Source organism: Grampus griseus, assembly GCF_964374135.1.
Source record: "Grampus griseus genome assembly, chromosome: 3".
Lineage (NCBI taxonomy): Eukaryota > Metazoa > Chordata > Mammalia > Artiodactyla > Delphinidae > Grampus > Grampus griseus.
Genome location: NC_139019.1, coordinates 94033427 through 94054482, shown reverse-complemented (window position 1 = coordinate 94054482; position 21056 = coordinate 94033427).

Here is a 21056-nt window from a genome sequence, read left to right as displayed (position 1 = left end):
CTATAATCTTAAAAATAAGCTGATATTTCTCATATTTAGTTCTTTCTCTACATCACTGACTTTGAACAAGTCTTGATATATTTGAATTATGAAAATTTTATTTTACAGATGAATTATACAAACTAGTAAGAGTTGTAGAATATTTTTATTTCTATGAATACTCCAAAACTTTAAAAAATTTTAGAGTAATTTTAGATTTACAGAAAAGTTGCAAAGATAGTTCAGAGAGTTCCTGTATACCCTTCATCTAACTTCCCCTAATGTTAACGTCTCACATACACGGTACCTGTTTATCAAAACTTAGTTTGTCAAAACCAAGAAATTAACATTGGTATAAAACAATTAACCGAACTATAGATTTTATTTGGAGTTCACAGTTTTCCACTAATGTCCTTTTTCTGTTCCTGCATGAAATCTAAGCCACCACATTGCATATAGTCATTGTGTTCCCTTAGTCTGTTAACAGTTTCTCAGTCTTGTTTTCCTAGACCTTGATGTTTTTGTTTTTTGTGTTTTTTTGAATTTTAGAAAAGAAATATTTTTTTCTTTTCTTTTTTTTTTTAATTTTTATTATTTATTTTTATTATTTTTTTATATCTTTACTGGAGTATAATTGCTTTACAATGGTGTGTTAGTTTTTGCTTTATAACAAAGTGAATCAGTTATACATATACATATGTTCCCACATGTGCTCCCTCATGCGTCTCCCTCCCTCCCACCCTCCCTATCCCACCCCTCTAGGTGGTCACAAAGCACCGAGCTGATCTCCCTGTGCTATGCGGCTGCTTCCCACTAGCTATCTGTTTTACCTTTGGTAGTGTATATATGTCCATGCCACTCTCGCTTTGTCACAGCTTACTCTTCCCCCTCCCCATATCCTCAAGTCCGTTCTCTAGTAGGTCTGTGTCTTTATTCCTGTCTTACCCCTAGGCTCTTCATGACATTTTTTTTTCTTAAATTCCATATATGTGTGTTAGCATACAGTATTTGTCTTTCTCTTTCTGACTTACTTCACTGTTTATGACAGACTCTAGGTCCATCCACCTCATTACAAATAGCTCAATTTCATTTCTTTTTATGGATGAGTAATATTCCATTGTATATATGTGCCACATCTTCTTTATCCATTCATCCAATGATGGACACTTAGGTTGTTTCCATCTCCTGGCTATTGTAAATAGAGCTGCAATGAACATTTTGGTACATGACTCTTTTTGAATTATGGTTTTCTCGGGGTATATGCCCAGTAGTGAGATTGCTGGGTCATATGGTAGTTCTATTTGCAGTTTTTTAAGGAACCTCCATACTGTTCTCCATAGTGGCTGTACCAATTCACATTCCCACCAGCAGTGCAAGAGTGTTCCCTGTTCTCCACACCCTCTCCAGAATTTATTGTTTCTAGATTTTTTGATGATGGCTTTTCTGACTGGTGTGAGATGATATCTCATTGTAGTTTTGATTTGCATTTCTCTAATGATTAATGATGTTGAACATTCTTTCATGTGTTTGTTTGCAGTCTGTATATCTTCTTTGGAGAAATGTCTATTTAGGTCTTCTGCCCATTTTTGGATTGGGTTGTTTGTTTTTTTGTTATTGAGCTGCAAGAGCTGCTTATAAATTTTGGAGATTAATCCTTTGTCGGTTGCTTCATTTGCAAATATTTTCTCCCATTCTGAGGTTGTCTTTTGGTCTTGTTTATGGTTTCCTTTGCTGTGCAAAAGCTTTGAAGTTTCATTAGGTCCCATTTGTTTATTTTTGTTTTTATTTCCATTTCTCTAGGAGGTGGGTCAAAAAATATCTTGCTGTGATTTATGTCATAGAGTGTTCTGCCTATGTTTTCCTCTAAGAGTTTGATAGTTTCTGGCCTTACATTTAGGTCTTTAATCCATTTTGAGCTTATTTTTGTGTATGGTGTTAGGGATTGATCTAGTCTCATACTTTTACATGTACCTGTCCAGTTTTCCCAGCACCACTTATTGAAGAGGCTGTCCTTTCTCCACTGTACATTCCTGCCTCCTTTATCAAAGTTAAGGTGACCATATGTGCGTGGGTTTATCTCTGGGCTTTCTATCCTGTTCCATTGATCTATATTTCTGTTTTTGTGCCAGTACTATACTGTCTTGGTTACTGTAGCTTTGTAGTATAGTCTGAAGTCAGGGAGCCTGATTCCTCCAGCTCCGTTTTTCGTTCTCAAGATTGCTTTGGCTATTTGGGGTCTTTTGTGTTTCCATACATATTGTGAAATTTTTTGTTCTAGTTCTGTGAAAAATGTCAGTGGTAGTTTGATAGGGATTGCATTGAATCTGTAGATTGCTTTGGGTAGTAGAGTCATTTTCACAATGTTGATTCTTCCAATCCCAGAACATGGTATATCTCTCCATCTATTTGTATCATCTTTAATTTCTTTCATCAGTGTCTTATAATTTTCTGCATACAGGTCTTTTGTCTCCTTAGGTAGGTTTATTCCTAGATAGTTCATTCTTTTTGTTGCAGTGGTAAATGGGAGTGTTTTCTTGATTTCACTTTCAGATTTTTCATCATTAGGGTATAGGAATGCCAGAGATTTCTGTGCATTAATTTTGTATCCTGCTACCTTACCAAATTCATTGATTAGCTCTAGTAGTTTTCTGGTAGCATCTTTAGGGTTCTCTATGTATAGTATCATGTCATCTGCAAACAGTGACAGTTTTACTTTTTCTTTTCTGATTTGGATTCCTTTTATTTCCTTTTTTTCTCTGATTGCTGTGGCTAAAACTTCCAATACTATGTTGAATAAGAGTGGTCAGAGTGGGCAACCTTGTCTTTTTCCTGATCTTAGTGGAAATGCTTTCAGTTTTTCACCATTGAGCACAATGTTGGCTGTGGGTTTGTCATATATGGCCTTTATTATGTTGAGGAAAGTTCCCTCTATGCCTACTTTCTGGCGGGTTTTTATCATGAATGGGTGTTGAATTTTGTTGAAAGCTTTCTCTGCATCTATTGAGATGACCATATGGTTTTTCTCCTTCAGTTTGTTCATATGGTTTATCACATTGATTGTTTTGCATATATTGAAGAATCCTTGCATTCCTGGAATAAACCCCGCTTGATCATGGTGTATGATCCGTTTAATGTGCTGTTGGATTCTGTTTGCTAGTATTTTGTTGAGGATTTTTGCATCTATGTTCATCAGTGATATTGGTCTGTAGCTTTCTTTTTTTGTGACATCTTTGTCTGGTTTTGGTATCAGGGTGATGGTGCCCTCATAGAATGAGTTTGGGAGTGTTCCTCCCTCTGCTATATTTTGGAAGAGTTTGAGGATAGGTGTTAGCTCTTCTCTAAATGTTTGAAAGAATTCACCTGTGAAGCCATCTGGTCCTGGGCTTTTGTTTGTTGGAAGATTTTTAATCACAGTTTCAATTTCAGTGCTTGTGATTGGTCTGTTCATATTTTCTATTTCTTCCTGATTCAGTCTTGGCAGGTTGTGCATTTCTAAGAATTTGTCCATTTCTTCCAGGTTGTCCATTTTATTGGCATAGAGTTGCTTGTAGTAATCTCTCATGATCCTTTGTATTTCTGCAGTGTCAGTTGTTACTTCTCCTTTTTCATTTCTAATTCTATTGATTTGAGTCTTCTCCCTTTTTTTCTTTATGAGTCTGGCTAATGGTGTATCAATTTTGTTTATCTTCTCAAAGAACCAGCTTTTAGTTTTATTGATCTTTGCTAGACCTTGACGATTTTGAAGAGTGCTGGTCAGGTATTTTGTAGAATGTTCCTCTGTTTGGGTCTATCTGATATCTTCTCGTGATTTTATTGGGATTGTGATTTTCTGGGGAGGAATACCACCAGAGGTGAGGTGCCCTTCTCCTTACATCATATCAAGGGTACATGCTACCAACAGTACAACACTGATGATAATAACCTTGATCACTTGGTTGAGATGGTATCTGGTGGGTTTCTTTCTCTATTTGAGAGTTATATTTTTCTATTCCATAGGGTATTCTTTGCAAGTGAGTTGCTAAGTCCAGCCCTTGTTCGAAGAGGAGAGTAATTAAGCTCCTCTTCCTAGACAGGGGTATCCATGTGGAATTCTAACGGAAGGGAGATTTGTCCCGTCTCCCTCAATCAATCATTTTTCAGTATAGGATCATGGATTTATATTTTATTTTTGTGTATTATAATTAAATACTGTAATTGTTTGTTTTCTTGCTCAGGTTGTTTCAGCTTTGGCCATTGGGAGCCATGGTATTTTGACATGACCCCACTTTTCCTCCTTAGCCTTCCTTACTTTCTATAAATATACTCTAGGATCATCTTGTATTTTCTCTGCCCCAGCCCTAGAATCATACATTTCTCTAGAGCCGTGTTGCTTTTTTATTTTTAAACATGCTTTTTTTTAAAAAAAAATTTATTTGGGCTTCCCTGGTGGCCCAGTGGTTGAGAGTCTGCCTGCCGATGCAGGGGACGCGGGTTCGTGCTCCGGTCTGGGAAGATCCCACATGCCACGGAGCGGCTGGGCCTGTGAGCCATGGCCGTTGAGCCTGTGCGTCCGGAGCCTGTGCTCCACAATGGGAGAGGCCACAGCAGTGAGAGGCCCGCGTACCACCAAAAAAAAAAAAAAAAAAATTATTTATTTATTTGGCTGCATTGGGTCTTCGTTGCTACGCACAGGCTTTCTCTAGTTGCAGCGAGCGAGAGTTACTCTGCGGTGCGCAAGCTTTTCATTGCAGTGGCTTCTCTTATTGTGGAGCACGGGCTGTAGGCACGTGGGCTTCAGTAGTTGCGGCATGCAGGCTCAGTAGTTGTGGTTCTAAAGCGCAGGCTCAGTAGTTGTGGCACATGGGCTTAGTTGCTCTGTGGCATGTGGGATCTTCCCAGACCAGGGCTCAAACCTGTGTTCCCTGTATTGGCAGGCGGATTCTTAACCACTGCGTCACCAGGGAAGTCCCTAGAGCCCTGTTGCTTTAGTTGGAGAATGGTATTTAGAATCCAAGATTTGACTTTGGATGTACTTGTTGAACGTATATTAACACATGTAAATACACATACCTATAATTATTTCTGTATCTGTATATATTTAAAATAAATCTGAGTTCATACTGACATCTCCTACTCCCAATCTAGCACTACAGGATTCATTACAGCCTTCTCCCTTTGCTTATTTGTAGCTTCTTTCTCTGTCAGTGACAAACCTAACTCCCATTATCTACAATTTATTTACTTATTTTTTCAACCCTATTACATAAAGTAGTTTTAGAATTGCTAAACCCGGTATCCTTGTGAGAAATTTACCTACGAGTACAGTACTTATGTATATTTCTTTTTTTCTATTTCTGTTGTTAGCCTTACAGTATTTAGTCAAAACACCATTTTCTAAGATTACTTAAGGCAGCACCTTTTAACCCCAACAAAACTTTTTTAATGACTATTTTGTAATAGGCATCAAAGAGAGTAACGTTCTGACTACAAGCTATATAGCTCACCATCAAAAAGAAGGAAATGGGGCTTCCCTGGTGGCACAGTGGTTGAGAATCCGCCTGCCAATGCAGGGGACACAGGTTCAATCCCTGGTCCAGGAAGATCCCACATGCCATGGAGCAACTAAGCCCATGCGCCACAACTACTGAGCCTGTGCTCTAGAGCCAGCGAGCCACAGCTACTGAGCCTGCGTGCTGCAACTACTGAAGCCCATGTGCCTAGAGCCCATGCTCCACAACAAGAGAAGCCACCACAGTAAGAAGCCGTGCACCACAACGAAGAGTAGCCCCTGCTCGCTGCAACTAGAGAAAGCCCGCGTGCAGCAAGGAAGACCCAACACAGCCAAAAATAAATAAATTAAATAAATAAATTTTTAAAAAAAGAATTGTTATTAAAAAAAACAGGGAAATGTTTCAAAGACATAATGTATAAAATTTTAAAGTAAAAATATATACATTTAACCTGTTTCTAACTAAAATTGTTCTCTCCCTGTCTCAGCTGATTGTTCAACAAAGCTGACTCTAGTATCTTTTCACTGCTTTTGCTGATTCTCTAGCTTTTTTTAATGTTAAATTTATAAGTTGAGATTACTGAAATAGAATCAGAATGTCTGTTGGTGAAATTCATCTTCTGATATTTTGAGTAGGCCTTAAAAATGAAGTGATGTTTGAGGATCGTTAGAAGTAAATGGGAGCAAGGTTAGGAAAGAGTCTTAATTATCTTTTTAAGGAAAATTAAAGGAAATTATTAAAAGGAAATTATTGGGCTTCCCTGGTGGCGCAGTGGTTGGGAGTCCACCTAACGATGCAGGGGACACGGGTTCGTGCCCCGGTCCAGGAGGATCTCACATGCCACGGAGCGGCTTGGCCCATGGGCCATGGCCTCTGGGCCTGTGGGTCCGGAGCCTGTGCTCCGCAGCGGGAGAGGCCACAGCAGTGAGAGGCCCGCGTGCCGCGGAAAAAAAAAACCCAAAAAAACCCGAAATTATTCTCAGTGTTTAAATACTGAAACACCTTAATTATTTGTGCTAAAAGCCAAAATAAGAGAGTTGCTGGTAACCACCATAACACCTTATAGGATCCATATTGAATGCACTGGCTTTTCTTTAGGCCCCAATACTTTATCTGCATACAATGACATGAGATCAAAGTTTAAACTTCTCTAGCCTACCAATCTACTGAAAGTTTAGGGGAAAGAGTCCTTAGGACTGAAGGGAAATAAATTTGGGAGTAATTTATCATGTAAACTCACACATTCAGTAAATTTATTGACCCTGCAGTGAGTGGGGATATAAAGATTAATAATACAAACTTGCCATTGAAGAATGAACAATATTTTTAAGGAGGCAAGCGAAGCTAATTTTCAATTGTGTTCTGAAGGGCAGAGGGTTTTTCTGACTTTTAGGTTTAATAAGAATTGAGAAAGATCTCGAATTAAAATTGCTTATACGTTACATTGTACACTTTTTTTTATAAACCATCGTTCACATTTTTAGGACTGGCTGGCTATTTCACCTTTTTATCAAAATGAGGTTTAGAGGAAAAGTGCATAGTCCATTGACTGAATTTTCCTCATCTATTTGACATCATTTTTGTGCTAAAATTTGTACTTTGTATTTTATTTTGAAATGTGTCCTTTACCTTACATAAAGTTGTAGGAGGTATCCTTTGAGTGAGTGAGAGTGTATGTGTGTGTGTTTCCAAGTAACATCTTTTGTATTCTGAACTCATTAAATCTGGCCCATGCTGAGCATTCAGAATTTGTGCTCGCCATGATTGAAAATCAGTCAGAGTCTACCAGGTTCATTAACAAGATCTGTTCTCTGTAGTCTGGAATTTCAAAGAAATTTTTTTATTATTAAGATGTAGAATTGGCAGAAGAATAAAAGTGAGTGAGGGATCAAAAATAAATCTCACAGTTTTAACCTTTTGTTAATCTTTTAAGCCATCTAAAACTACTTATAAAAAAATCTTAAAACTGATCCAGAAAATTTAACTCCTTAGCTACCACTAGAATGGGGGAAATTTGGTTTGAAAACAGTTTTTTCCTTTTTTCTATTTTGTAACCTCTGTTTATAGACTGGTCTTAATGTTGTCACAGGTGAAAATGATTTCAGGATATTAATCAAATGAGAATGTACTTCTGCCTTGCTAAACTAAGGTTCTGAGGAAGGTATTAAAGAGAATGGGACCTAAGTATGTGAATATTTTGATCAGCAGTGGTACATGTGGGTTTTGTTTTATTTCATTTTTAATTGAATCTGAAGTTGTCTTTTAATAATTGCAGTTTAACTTATTTACACTTAATTTATAATTCATTTGGACTTAATTTCTAACAGCTTATTTTGCCATGGTTTTATTTAGCTTTTATTTCTTGTTTCCTACTTCAAGGAGATTGTTTTCTATATTTCTTTTTTTCCCTCTATTTTTTTAGAATTTATACATTCCATTAAAGAAAAAACATTTTTAGTGGCTACCTTTTCATTTTTAACATGTGTACTGGGTTGAATTGCTTTCTCAGAAGATACGTCCACCCAGGACCTGGGAATGTGACCTTATTTGGAATAAGAGTTGCAGATATAACTTAGGATCTTGAGATGATATCATCCTGGATTAGAGTGGGCTCTAAATCCAATGAAGAGTGTGCTTATAAGAGACAGAAAAGGAGAATGCATGGAGGGAGACATAGGGGAGAAGGCCATGTCAGACAGAGCTGCACAGAGTGGAAGCTCTTTGAAGATGTGGGCAGAGATTGGAGTGATGTAGCTACAAGTTAAGGAATGCCAAGGGTTGTTGGCAGCCACCAAAAGCTGGGAGGGAGGCATGGACCAGTTTCTTTCTCAGAGCCTCCAGAGGGAACTAACCCTGTTGACACTTTGTTTTTTGTGAGGTTTTTTTTTTAAATTATTTATTTTTGCCTGCATTGGGTCTTTGTTGCTGTGCGTGGGCTTTCTCTAGTTGCAGCGAGCGGGGGCTGCTCTTTGTTGTGGTGCGTGGGCTTCTCATTGTGGTGGCTTCTCGTTGACAGGCTCTAGGCACGCAGGCTTCAGTAGTTGTGGCACGTGGGCTTCAGTAGTTGTGGCACATGGGCTTAGTTGCTCCGTGGCATGTGAGATCTTCCCAGACCAAGGCTCGAGCCTGTGTCCCCTGCACTGGCAGGTGGATTCTTAACCACTGCACCACCAGGGAAGTCCCTATATTTTTATTTTTAGAAACTCTTTTTGTTCACGATTTCCTGTTCCTTTTTCAATTTCCACCTATCTCATCATTTTAAACAGTTCTACTTGATCATCCCCTGTAGTTGTACTATCTCGAGTTCCTGGCATGCCAGTCCCCCTGTGCTGCTCTCTTCAGGATGGCTCCTTTCCTCCCAGAGGTTATAATTTTATTTCTGTAGCTGTCCTCAGCATGTGGTGTTTCTTCAGGTGGAAGACCTGTGTGTCCAAGGCTTTGGGAGTATCCCCATAAAGCAACCAGGGCCCCAGGGGTTCCAGAATATCACATTTTCAACTTGGGCATCCTATATGAAGAGGATGAAGTTAGTCTGGATTCTATGTAGGCATACCTCTTTATATGGTGCTTTGATTTATTGCACTTGGTGGATATTGTGTTTTTTCAGAAATTGAAGGGTTGTGGCAACCCTGCATTGTCAGATGATAGTTTACATTTTTTAGCAATACAGTATTTTAAAATTAAGGTATGTACTGTTTTTTAGACATAATGCTTTTGCACACTTAATAGACTACAGTATAGTGTAAACATAACTTTTATATGCCTTGGAAACCGAAACATTCCTGTGACTCACTTTATGGTGATGTTTGCTCTAATTGCGGTGATCGGGAACTGAACCTGAAATATTTCCAAGGTGTGCCTGTACACAGAATACAGGTTTACAGTTCCAGTTTCTCCTGAAAGCATATTCTTTTTAACAAAATCCATAGTGATGGACAGACAGCAAAGTCTGCTCGCTGCCCAACTGGACTAAAAGGCTATGGTTTTCTTGGCCCCTTAACTCAAGGATAGTGTTTCCTGGGTTCCTTACATTCTATGTAGAATTCAGTTCCAGCTTCCTGTCTAGCTGGGACTCAAGGAGATGCCTTCTGTGGGTGCTAAGCCCTCGCTCCCTAGCCATTAGACATCCCTACCCCCATCAGTGTTGGCATTAGCATGGCTTTGAATTCCCCTCTTCATTTCTGAAATTTAAGCACTCCTTTCTTCTCAGCTCAGCTATGTATTATAAAAAGATGGGGGAGTTATATTTATCTGCCATTTCCACGTGTTTGGAATGAGAGAGTAGTCTGCACTAAGCTGGTCCACCCATCTCATTCCACAGTCTGGTGGGTCACAAGTACCAGAGTTGTTAAGGGATTTTCAGTTTTATAAATTAAAGTCGAATCAAGGTTATTCTTATATTGATATTCTCCCTAGAAATCAGTTACACTTAGTTAATGGATCAGGAAAGCATAGAAGTATAATTGTGACCTTGGGCATGTCCATGGAATTCGGTCCTGAATGTGAACATTGTTTTTCCTCTGCCACAATAGGAAACAAAGTTGCTTAGAGCAGCCTGTAGTGAGGCCAAGACTTGGGGCTGAAAACCTTTGAGCCACAGAGCGGTCTTCATTTTGTAGTCACAGACTGTAGACTTAGCTGAAGTAAACCCTGCTGCAATTTCCACGGCAAAAAGGAGGATGAGAGTTTGTATAATGCATTTCCTCTAATTTACTAGAAAAATTCATTCATGGGTTATTTTTGGGGTACAAAGTACATCTTATTTTTTTTTTTTTTCTGTACGCGGGCCTCTCACTGTTGTGGCCTCTCCCGTTGCGGAGCACAGGCTCCGGATGCGCAGGCTCAGCGGCCATGGCTCACGGGCCCAGCCACTCCGCGGCATGTGGGATCTTCCCAGACCGGGGCATGAACCCGTGTCCCCTGCATCGGCAGGCGGACTCTCAACCACTGCGCCACCAGGGAAGTCCCATCTTATATTTTTATTTACATGTATGTGAAGCATTTAGTGTTAAATGGCCCTTTAAGACAATGTCGTATGCCTCTAGCAATGAACTAGTATCTCAAGATATCTAAAAGAAGAAATGTGTATTTAATGTATCTTTTCATCATAAGCATTCCATTAATGTATGCTATATATTGACCCTCAGGACATTCCATTTAATATACACATATATAAATTTAAATATATACTTACATATGTGTGTTTGTGTATATGTGTGTGTGTGTGTATATATATATGTGTATATATATATATATATGTGTGTGTGTATATATATATACACACACATACAGAAAGAGAGAAGAGAGAGAAAGATCCTTCCCAAGACACGATTTAATGTATAGCTAAATAGTAATGTGCTTTGGGCTTCCCTGGTGGTGCAGTGGTTAAGAATCCACCTGCCGATGCAGGGGACACGGGTTCGAGCCCTGGTCTGGGAAGATGCCACATGCCGCGGAGCAACTAAGCCCGTGTGCCACAACTACTGAACCTGCGCTCTAGAGCCCGCAAGCCACAACTACTGAGCCCGCGTGCCACAACTACTGAAGCCCGTGCTCCTAGAGCCTGTGCTCCTCAACAAGAGAAGCCACTGCAATGAGAAGCCCGCACACCTCAATGAAGAGTAGCCCCCGCTCGCCGAAACTAGAGAAAGCCTGCGCACAGCAATGAAGACCTAACACGGCCAAAAATAAACATAAATAAAATAATAATAAAATAAATTAAAACAAAAACAGTAATGTGCTTTGTTGGATTGTGGCAACGGCATAACAGTATATTTGTTGCAGTGCTTGTGTTCAAGTTAAGGAGTGGCTTACTTAGTTATAATGGGAATACTGTTTTTAGTCATAGAAAATGACAGCCATTCAAATGGCAGGTGTCTAAGTACCGATTGGGTCCATCAGATGGGAACACACTTTAAATAATTGTGACCACGTTTGTTTTGCTTGGTAGTTTCCTAGTTACCCAGGACAGAACTGCAGACACAGGGAAGAGGTGGTAAATTACCCTGATTATCAAACAGCTGAGAAAATAGTTTGGCTCTGGTGTTGAGAAACTTGTTTAGAAAATAAATCAAAGCTCATTGGAGCTTTTTTACTACATTGAATTCATTCAAAATACCTTCTTTGTAACAGACAATTACAGTGTTAAAGGATTAAGTATTAATTATGGATGTGTTCAGTTTCCTTAGGTAACTACTGAATACTGCCTTTTCAAGAAAGGTAAAATTCCATGTGATTTTATTTATTCATTCACTTAGATTCAACAAATCAATGGCAGTGATAAGCAGAACACAAAATTTAAAACTAATAATTTATTAGGGGGTAAAATTAATATATTACTTGGCCCATGGGTCTCTATTACTAGCTGTGTGACCTTGAGCTAGTTAAGTTTTCTAAGATTCAGTTCTGTGGTTAATGAGGATTAATAATGCCTGCCTCACAAGGTTTTTCTGAGAAGTAAATAAAGCATTTAAAGTGCTAAGTAGAACACCTGGCACATAATAATTTCTTAATAAATGTAGTAGCTATTAATATTATTTGGTGGAAAAGTAGATAATAAAATAAATGCTGGATTTATTTGGATTTTAATCTTTGAACAGACTTAATAGGTGCAATGAGCTTATTTTATACTTGGTCATAAATGTAAATTTTTTTAATTTTCTGAAATCCAGAATATAAAACTGAAGAGTGCAGCTGGTATTCAAGACTAATAATTTGTACTTTCTTAAGAGATGAACTTGGGAGGTAGTAGTAGGAGGGGAGAGCCTAGAATTAGAAAAGCTTCATTCTTTTTTTTTTTTTTTTTTTAATTTTTGGGCTGCACCACACTGCATGCAGATCTTAAGTTCCCCGACCAGGGATGGAACCCGCGCCCTTGGCAGTGGAGGCATAGAATCTTAACCACTGGACTGCCAGGGAAGTCCCAAAAAAGCTTCATTCTTAATTTTGAATTGCGAAGAGCAAGGCTGTGAGACCTAATACATTAAAATTCTGTAATATCTTTAAAAACAAGCCCTGCAGTAGCAGGCCCTGGAATGAGAAATGTGCTCGACTTTTCAAAAGCTTTAATTTGAAGGGTCACAATTATTGTCTTTCAGATGTGGAGAACTGATTTCTAATTCTGCGTCTAAGAGAAAATTGGCCATATTTTCAGTATTATGAGCAGATTCCTAATGCCCAAAGGGGATTATGTTCTGTCTTTTATTGCCTGTGGGAGGGGTGTTGCTAAGAAACAGAATTCCTGATACATTCTGAGGAAGGCAACCTGTCATTTTAATGATGCACTGAGAATAAAACACACTGAAGGCAATGTATTTTCAAAATCTAAAGCTGTTACTACCCAAAGAAGACTGTTTATCTCTGGTTGATTAGATGTAACTCATCTGCTTGTGTGAGGCTTAGAAAACAAACCTTAAAAGCCTGTATATTGATGCTCTAAAAGTATGTATGGCCTGCCAAATCATTCTTTTACGAGTGTTTGAAGGACAAAAGGAAATGACCTACAGAGTTTGAAGGCTGGAAGGAAGCAAGCACGCACTGAGGACTTCCATACAAGCACTGGGCTGGGCTCTGTCACGGTCACACCTTGCTGATGATCCATGATGACCTGTCAAGCAGGAGGCATAATTTCCACTTTACAGATACGGGAATAAGTTCATCCGAAACTCGACCAGTTGAGTGTCAGTACTCATAACTTCAGACCTACGTTTTCTCACTCCAAGTGCAGAATTCTTGCCACTATACTTACCAGCTACTGGCTTCCAGTTTTAGAGACTAAAGTAGGGTCAGGGTTAGACTACAACTGCAAAGGAGATTGGGGAAATTCTATGATTCAAGACACAGGCCTAGATACTCTGGAAGGCCTAGATTTCTGGTTCCCTTTGGCTGCTGAAGAACAGGTGCTTCGTCATCATTTTTCATCCTCTGAGTTACTGTACCCTCAAGTGAAAATGAATTCTTGCCAGAGATCTTTAAGGTACACAGACCAGGGAAGTACTGACAGCCTTTCAGAGACAGTGTGATCTGGTACAATGTAGGGATCTCTAGGGGCCCTTCCAATTCTGTTTCTCTTATACCACCACATTTTCAGACATTTTTTCTCACCTTTTCGGCATTCAGTGCACTCAGGCATTCTCAGCTTTTCGTAAGCGTTCTCTGTTATGATAACTGGGATCCTAAATAGCTCATGGGAATAATCATTATATTCAGAAGCAGGAGAATTCATTCATCCAACAGGCATTGATGGAGAGCATACTGTGTGGTAGGCAGTGTCATAGGAGCTGGGAATCAGCAGTAAAGACAAAGTTCCTGTTCTCACGGAGCTTATCTTCCAGTGGAAGAGAGACGTATATAAAATAATTTCAGATATTAATATGTGCTTTGCAGGAAAAAAATAAGGGCAATGTAGAGGGATGAAGAGTGAGTAGGAATGAGACTGCGGCGGTGGTTTAGAAAGGAAAGTCACTGCAGGCCCCTACGAGGGTCTGCCGTTTGCACTGAGTCCTGAGGGCTAGGAAGGAGGGAGCTGTACCACCACCAGGAGACAGGGTGTTCACGACAGAGATGATAGCAGTTGTGAGGTCCTGAGATGGGCTCTAGCTTGATTATTTAAGGACTGGCAGAGCCATAGCACCTGAGTGGGAGAGGCTGACAGGTGCATTATATCAGGTCTGGGTGGTCGTGTGGAGGAGTTTGGGTCTTCTTTTGGGTGTGATGGGAAGCCATTAGAGAGTTCTGACCTCAGATTGGCATGCTATATGTTATTGAAAGATAGCTGTAGCTGCTGTCTGGACAGTCAGCTGTTTGAGTGGAAGCTGGGAAACCTTTCAGAGGCTCTTGCTATAGTCCCGATGAAAGACGGTGGTGGCGGGGGCTAGAGTGCTAATGATGGGACTAGAAGTGGAAGGATACAGGCTCATGCTTAGAGGTGGTACTTAAAGGTTTGCTGATGGACTGAATGATGAGTATGAGGGGAAGAAGGAGTCAGGGCCTCTATAACCAGATGCTTGGCAACTTGTCACTTTCTTAACAGTTATCAAACAGAACTCCCAGTCATTTCTGCCACTCCCTGAAACACAGCAGCAGTGACTGACAGTATACATTGCACTTGTGAGTGATGACAGGATTTTTCAATTTGAAACCTTAAAAATTTTTTTAAATTATTCGTTTTAATTTTTCTGAAAAAGGGAAGAGCAGGTATTCCCTTCGCTGTCAGAATCTTAAGAAAGACACACACGCACAAATCCAGACACACACAAACACACACACACACCACCACCACCCCAAATGATATTTGAATTCTCCTACTTTTGAAAACAATACATGGGCTTTTGAAAATAGCTGTCAGACTCTTTAAAAGGAAAAAACCCAAAGGCATAAATAAATGAACTCTACAAATGACTTTGGTTCACATAGAACATAAAAATAAAATCCACAATGAAAAAGCCAGTTTTAAAGATGTTGGCTTGTTTAGAGACTCATGGGAGGAAATGTTAAGGCAGTTTAACCATCGATGATTGGAGTACGTTTTTTCCCGCCCAGGATAACAATGGAGCAAAAGTGCAAAAACAGTGTAACAATATTCAGTTTATGGGTGGCCAAGGAGTGCAGGGAATTAATACATCTGAGTCATAAAACAGAAAAAGTGAAGCACAAAGTGGTATATGTACTGTGAGAAGTGGATTAAAAGAATTTGTTAGCTCGTGGGAAAAGTGAGACAGTACCTTCAGTGGAACATAGGATATTCCCTCCAGTGCAACTTCAAGACAATCACCAGGCAAAGTAGCTGTCCTTGATTGCTAAGCCAGTGCATGGAGAAGGAGACTTCTCCTGATATATTAGTATTAAATAATGTATTAAGTCAGTCACTGTCATCAAATTAATACTGGGAAGTACATGACCAAGATGAAAACACCTTCCATCAGTAAGTCACTTGGTAATCTAGGATGGACCTTTATCCATCCCTCCCCCATCCAAACCCCACCCCCAACCCCCAGCATCATCCATTCTTATACAATTTTTGAAGTCCCACAAAAGTCAATTTATGTTGCCTTTTCTGTCTTCAAAAGGGTTCACAGTTCATTAAAATGCCACTCTTTCCTTTGTGTCTTGCTCTCAGGACAAATGGTAGAAGTCCAGATTGAACACAAGGCACAGATCAAGCCAGGGTGCTCAGGCTTACAGAGTCTGACCTGACAGAGGCCTGAGCAGGGATTGGCCCAGCACCCAACACATGGAGAATGATGAGGGTGAGTTTGGGAAGATGGGAGAAAAAGAGGGTGTTTCGTTTTCTTCTTTTTCTCTACTATTTTTTTTTTTTTTAGCACCTTCAACATGGTGTCATTCTGCACAAATCTGTTGCTTCCTTGGTTGAAATGAACAGCCTACAATTTAAGAAAGATATTCACAGAGATACAGAAGGATAATAAAGCCACGGAAGAGAAAGGCAACTTAATTTATAAATGACATGAAAGACAGGAGAAGTAGGATGATCATTAACTTACGTAACCAAGTTCATGTAGAAGAGGTGTTGTGGCTGGGGTAGGGCAGTGTGCGCTTTAATTTGCCATAGGTAAGGTATCAGTAAAGAAGGAGCAATGCACCAGATGGAAAAAAAAAAAAAAAGGTCAAATGCCGTCACAGAGACTGCATTTCTTCCAGCATTGAGTCGTGGTTGGAGGAGGGTCTTCTGGAGATAAACTAGTCAACTTACTTGCTTTTCAGTCCATCCCCTTAAACAATATTTGTTATTACCCTAAATTAAGAGAGGGATCCCAACTCCTCAGGCCTTGTGTTTCATGAAGGGTCTTCTGCTCGCAAGGCCTTCTCTCTGTCCCTTACTCCCAAGGAGAAGTAGTATCTGTTTGTAGAGATTGTGGCTCAGCCTGGGGGGGTTTCTCTCCCTGGCCAACCTGCCCTTAAGACAGTGCCTTCTCCTTTCACTCCTGCCGCCACCCAGGTTCTGGGTCAGGCCCAGAACCTACCTTCTACGTGCACTTTTGGAGACCTTTGTCTCTTTGTCCTTGCTGTCGGGGTTCAATCGGTTATGGTGCTGATTGGGTAAGTTTGGGGTAGTCTAGAGGCCCAGTCTCTTCTGCAGGTGGGTCCTAAGATCCAGACCCAGGAAGCAAGTGGTACAAATTCTATCCAGAGGTCAACCTGATTCAAGGCAAGCCCAAGTGCCGTGGAGAAATCATAGCAGTGTTAGGGAGTGGAAGGTCGGGGAGCAAAGGAGATAGACAGGGTAGTTAGGGAAGACCCCTCCGAGGAGGTGAGGTTTAAGCTGACATATGAATAATGGGAAGGAGAAAGCCATTGTGAAGATTTGGGGACAGAGTTTTGGGGGCAGAGGGCACAGCAAATGTAAAGTCCTTGATGGGGAATTAACTTGAGTGTTTCAGGAATAGCAGAAAGGCCAGCGTGGGAGAGTGGTAGGATGTAAGGTCAGAGAGAGGGGCAAAGGAATGTGTAGTGCCTTTGAGGCCCTGATTAGCGGTTTGGATTTTATTCTGAGCAAGTTGGAAACCATGGGAGGATATTGAGTACAGAAGGGATGTTGTTAGGTTCATGTTTTGAAAATGGCACTGACAGCTTTTGAGGAATTGGGGGTTTCTGCTTTTTCTTTTTCTTGTCCCCCCTCCTCCCCCCACCTCCCTCCTCCAGCAAAGAAGAGGAACCCGTAAGTTTTAGGGATGTTTGTGCATACTGACTCTCATCGTATGTAACCTGGTTTGAAGAGAAGTGTTTCCGTTGTAGGTGTGTCTTGCTGTAAATATTTGTTCATATTTTTGTGAATTCAATACTATGTACCACTGTATTATAGTAACTTTTATAAAGCAAACCATAAAAAAAAAAAAAAAGAAGAGATGGAGGGGAGCTAGGATGGAGGCAGAGAAGGTGGTGAAGATGATGAGAAGTGGACAGATTTGGGATTTTTTTTGGGATATAACTGAAATCTTCCTAAAGTTTTGAATATTGAATACAAAGAAGTAAGAGAATCAAGGATGCCTCCTCGGTATTGAGCTTGAGTAACCGGGTGTATGGTGGTGCCGTTAATTAAGATGGGTGAGTGGAGGTAGAGAGTGAGAGTAGAGGGCAGAGCTGTGTTTGGGATATGTTATGTTTGAGATCTTTTGGGGCATCCAAGTAGAAATGTGAAGTGTAGTCCAATCTGCAACTCTGGGGAGCAGTTGGGGCTGGCATATAAAGCCATCAGTGTAGAGATGATGATATTTAAAGTCATGGGTCTGGCTGATCTCACCTACGGGGAGATTTAAATAGGGAAGATTATTGAGGACTGAATGTTGGAATGCTTCCAGTATTTAGATTGGAAAGTGGAAGCTGAGTCAGCAAAGGAGACAGAAAAAAGTTGTATTAGTTAGGGTTCTCCAGAGAAACAGAACCAATAGGATGTGAATATGTAGAGAAAGAAATTAATTGTAAGGAATTGGCTCATACACGTGTAAAGGTTAGCAAGTCCAAATTTGCAGTATGGGCCAGCTGATTCAAGACTGGGGAGAGCTGATGGTGCAGATGAAGTCCAAAGGTAGTCTGCTGGAGAATTCTCTTTCACTTGAAAGAGGGTCAATCTTTTTGTTCTATTCAGTCCTTCAGCTGATTGGATGAGGCCCACCCACATTAGGGAGAGCAGTCTGCTTGACTGATTAAAATGTTAATCTAGTCTAATGTTAATCTAGTCTAATGTTGTCTATTGATTTAAATGTTAATTTCACCCCCAAAACACCCTCACAGAAATACACAGACCAAATGTCTAGGCATCCTGTGGCCTAGTCAAGTTGATACATGAAATTAACCATGACAGTGCTGGTTGGCTTCTTGGCTCTTAATACTTAACACTTTCTCTCATGCATATGCATATGAGCTGAACAGAAGTGGCAAAGAAAAATGGCACATTTGAGTCCACTTTTCAGCAAGAAGCATAGGACCCTGGAAGAGACCTTAAAGGCTGGCTAAGACAACTTTCCATCCAATGTAGATTTTTCTGTCTCTGCTAAAACATTTCCAGTGCTAGGGTGCTCACTACTTTCTAAGATAAAAAGTTCTGTTAATGTGACTCTCTATTTCTTAAAAAAAAAAGTTATCCTTATATTGAGCAAAAATCTTCCTCATGAAGCCTGACTAGCTCTCAGCTTCCCTAGCAAGTAGTAAGAATGCCACACCGCCTCTGCCAAGGACTGTGTCAATTCTGGAGCTTTGCAGAGTTTGGAGAGCTTTATCAGTCCTGGAACACAAGGCTTTTTCTCCCCAGGGCACAGACATGCCACCCAGGTAGTTGGGTGAGGATGGATTCAAGTACTGTTTATCTGAAACCACTCACCAGGCACTCAAGCCTTACTGCTAAATCTGCCAGGCTGCTTCAGAATGGTGAACTTGCTCCCAGACACTTCTCTGACCCCAGAAGCTGTCTTCTATCAAAGCCTGAAGGCTGTCAGCCCTGTCTGTCTGTATAGGTCTGAGCCAACTACGGACATGCTTCTTTTTTTTTTCCTCGGCCTATGTTTAGGTCAGTAGAGGTAAATAGATATGAAGAAGGAGGGGTGTGGTCCAACTCCAAATACCTGTGCAAATGTTAGCTCCATTCTGACTGGAGACCCTTTAGTTGGGAAGACCAGACTTTGGTTCTGATTTTGTTCCTTGGTGACACATTCCCTTTTTAAAGCCAGTAAACTCGGATTTGCCCTAATACTAACTCCATCTTTATAAAAATGTAAGCTGTAACCTAGGCAGCGATGAACAAGACTATTTCCTTGTGAACGAAGCCCCTGAATGTAAACCACATTCCAGAGGCTGCTACAGACCCAGCGTTTCCAGTGCCAGTGGAGAAACAGGCCTCAGAACTGTGTAGACACCACTCTGCTAAGAATCTTTGATTGGAAGATTGACCACAAGCCTAGGAGAGAATAGTCATGTACTCCAAAGAACGAGGATTAGTACAGGGTTTGGTCCACCCCCTTTATTTATTTATTTTAAAAAATTTATTTATTTCCTTTATTTTTTTTTGGCTGCGTCGATCTTAGTTGCGGCATGTGGGGTCTTCGTTGAGGCATGCGGGATCTTTTGTTGCGGCATGGGCTCTTCGTTGTGGCATGCGGGCTTCTCTCTAGTTGTGGCGTGCAGGTTTTCTCTCTCTAGTTGTGGCACGCGGGCTCCAGGGTGTGTGGGCTTTGTAGTTTGTGGCACGTGGGCTCTCTCGTTGAGGCGCGCCAGCTCAGTAGTTGTGGCGCTCAGACTTAGTTGCCCCGCAGCATGTGGGATCTTAGTTCCCCAATCAGGGATCGGACCCGCATCCCCTGCACTGGAAGGTAGATTCTTTACCACTGGACCACCAGGGAAGTCCCTTGGTCGTGCCTCTTTAAAGTCTTGCTTTCTACTTTAATAAATGAAAGCACTTAGTAGAAAAACTAGTTCTGTAGGGCTCTGACCGCTAGGCAATCTTTTTAGCCTGCTGTTTGCAAACACTAGGACATAACGCAAAGATGGAATGTTTGTGTCCCCCCTACATTCATGTATGTTGAAACCTAATCCCCAGTGTGATGGTATTAGGAGATGAGGCCTTTGGGAAGCAGTTAGGTCATAAGTCAGAGCCCTCATGAATGGGGTTGGTGCCCTTATAAAAGAGACCTCAGAGAGCTCCCTCATCACTTCCACTGTGGAGGACATAGTGAGAACATGAGAACAGTCTTTGTACCAGGAAGCAGGCCCTCACTAGACACTGAATCTGCCAGTGCCTTGATCTTGGGCTTCCAGCCTCTAGAACTGTGAGAAATAATTTCTGTTGTTTAGAAGCACTCAGGTGTGTGGTATTTTGTTCTAGCAGCCTAAAGAGACTGAGACATATAATATCTTTTGTCTTTTGTTCTTTGGAAAATTCAGTGGCCATGACTTTTTTGATGTGTTTTTAATCCTGAAGAGGACTTGTTGCACAAATATGCACCAATGATACTTTTGGTTATTGGGTTTTATTAAGGAATTTCGGACACCACTGAACTGAGGTCTGGCAAATAGGAACTACTCTGGATGTGAGTCCTTGTTTCCTTCCCTACAATGCAATGTTTATCCTTCAAATCCTCCCCAACCCCACCTCTCCTCACAGGACAACAGCTTTGCGCATCCAAGAATTACATGTGTACATCAGCATTCACACCTCTTTCCTCAAAAAATGAACAGTTTCTCTTAACATAAACATTTCTAAGAAGACTTATGCCTTTTGTAGTATTTGTAATGACATCATTGGTTATTAAATTTTGTTGATTCAATTGTGAACTTGAGAAGAGGATATCTCAAACATCTTTTTAGGCTCATATGTCTTAAATACAGTCCTGTGCTTAATGAACTATAAATATTTAATGAAACGGTAAAAATAATAAATGCGTTATAAAGAGATTCCTGTGTACTAATATCTTTGGGGAGTAAATTGCTCTCTTTTTAAAAAAGGATTATATATACATAGTATATACAGTCGGCCTTCTGTGTCCACAGGTTCACATCCACAGAGTCAACCAGCTGCAAATAGAAAGTATTCAGAAAAAAATTCCAGGAAGTTCCAAAAAGCAGCACTTTGTACATAGT